At 45.6% G+C, this 2,207-nt stretch overlaps 1 protein-coding gene across 3 annotated transcripts in view; it reads left to right on the top strand.

Annotated features, from left to right (window-relative positions):
* Positions 1-2,207, top strand: part of Ube2g2 (ubiquitin conjugating enzyme E2 G2) — a 26,441-nt gene that overhangs the window by 9,562 nt on the left and 14,672 nt on the right. The window contains exon 1 of one of the 3 annotated variants that reach the window (XM_010636431.2): positions 68-86. The exons of the other annotated variants lie outside the window; for them this stretch is intronic. The gene's annotated coding sequence lies outside the window, so the exon portion shown is untranslated. Of the gene's footprint in view, positions 1-67; positions 87-2,207 lie in introns of those variants that run through there. 3 annotated transcript variants of the gene reach the window in all.

Here is a 2,207-nt window from a genome sequence, read left to right on the forward strand (position 1 = left end):
CACCGAACCACTGAGCTAAATCCCCGGCCCCCATTTAACCCTGTTTTTATTGTGTTTTTAATGTGCATTTCTCTTGACTGTCAAGGGTGAGTATATTTTTATGGGCTTAATTACTGTCTGTCTTACTTCAGGCTACTGTAACAAAAATCCCATACACTGGAAGCTTAAACAAGAAACAGTTGTTATTCCTGAAGCTGGGGCAGGTCTGGTGCCCGTGAGGGTCTCTTCCTGTTGTGTGTCATCATCTTCTCATGTCCTCAGTGGCCAGAGAGAAATCTCTCCCATGTTCTTCCCTGACCACTTCTTGCAGCACTGGGGCTCAGACTCAGCCTTGCCAGTGCTAGGCTAGCACTCTGCCCCTGAGCTGCTCCTCATTAAGGCCACTGACGCCCAGTGCCATCTGAACAGGGGGTGGGGGTGCAGTGTTAGATGCCCACATGAATGTTTTTGTTTTTTTTTTTTGGTACCAGGAATGGAATGCATGAATTTTTGTGGGGGAGACATAGACATTCAGACTGTAGCACCATCCATGTCTCTTTTGGTGCTGAGTCTGTTCATATCTGTGGCCTCCTTTTTAATATTCAGTTATGTGTCACATAATGACATCCTGGTCAGTGACAGACCACGTATACAAAAGTAGTTCTGTAAAAGAATGATAGAGTTGAAAAATGCCTATGGCCTGGTGAAGCCATAGCCACGTGGCCTTGTCCTGCAGCAGTGGCTGTCAGGTTTGTCACATAAACATGTACCGTTATGCACAGTGCATGGGACCCAACGATGACAACAGGTCATGTGTTTCTTGTGCTTCATGCTACCTCCCATTGTGCCCCTTTGGATTATCTACCTGGCACACTGTTCTTGCAGTACTGTTACCCAAGGGCTGCCTGGCGCCCTGCTGGCCGTATCTCGATGGCATCAGTGGGCCACGCGGAGTGGCTGTGAGGCCCGCACTGTGACAGGTTTCTCAGTGTGTCCCTTTCATTAAATGATGTAAGACTGTAGCTGGAGTTTTGTATGTTGTGTGAGATGGGAAAGGTTTTACTTTTCCAACTTACAGACTAAGGTTAGGGTTTGTGAGTATGAGTTTGCTTTCTTCTTTCCCAGTCTGTGCCTTATACAGTATTTGTTAGGCAGGGATTTAGTAATTTTCTGTTTCTCCAAAGACCACCTTTTGGTTATGTTGGTCTCTGTGTCTGCTGTTTTATTGGCAGGGAGTGTGTTCTATGGCCTGGTTTTCCTCCCCACGCTGCAGCCCTTCTGTGTGACTTTTGTCTTTTCCTTCCCTTTTTTTGCTTCTCATTCATTGACAGCTTTGGCTTCATTTTGGAGTCTTCTGTACCAACAGATGGTGTTAGCCTGCTTTTCATTACGATAACAGAATGCTTGAAGTAGGTAGCTTTGTAAAGAAATGCGGTTTATTTAGCCAGTGTTGGGCAGTGGGTGGCAGTGGCAGGAGTGCCTGCCCTAGGATGTGGTCACACCTGCAGCTTGTGCCTTAGGCAACAGCTCTTGTGAACACTTGTCAAGGTGTCATACTCCAGCTCCCTCCTCCATAGTGGCCTAAGATCTCCCGGTGATGCCTCCTTGGGGACCAGGCTTTCCACACTCTGACCTTTAGGGACACTTGCCACGTGTACACACAGCCAGACTGAAAGTAAAGCCTGGATTTGAAGCCACACCTTGTGGAGGCTTCCCAGGGGCAGAGAGGGCCTTAACAGTGTCTGATGGTCGTAAGCTTCCAGGAGCACGAAGTGGCCTTTCTTACCATCTAGTGCTGATGCCTCCTGTGCTGGCAGTATCAGTCTGGGGCCCACTACCTTGCAGAGTATCCAGAACACAGTGTGCAGTGTATTTGAACGTGCTGAGCTTCTGCCACTTTAGCTCTGCTCATTTTCTCCTTTGTCATAGACACATGCTTAAAATGACAGGAAGTACCCCTTCAGCTGGAAAGTAACACTGTGGTAGGCTTGTGAGCTTTAATCAAGGTAACCAGTGGGAGTTTTTTGAAAAGACAGCTTACCCCTTGTTTTTGTTGTCTTTTGTTTTCATTCATAAAATGAGACTTTTGTTTTTTGGGATAAATAACTGCTCACATAATTTTTATCAATATTGTAACAAGACCAGGCATTCACTTTGGGCAAATAGAATTGTCTATTTTTGAGATGTGTACTCTATAATTTTTTTTTTTTTTTTTTTTTTTTTTTTTT

The sequence above is a fragment of the Fukomys damarensis genome, unplaced genomic scaffold, assembly GCF_012274545.1.
Source record: "Fukomys damarensis isolate Sample0158 unplaced genomic scaffold, DMR_v1.0_HiC HiC_scaffold_24, whole genome shotgun sequence".
Classification (NCBI taxonomy): Eukaryota; Metazoa; Chordata; class Mammalia; order Rodentia; family Bathyergidae; genus Fukomys; species Fukomys damarensis.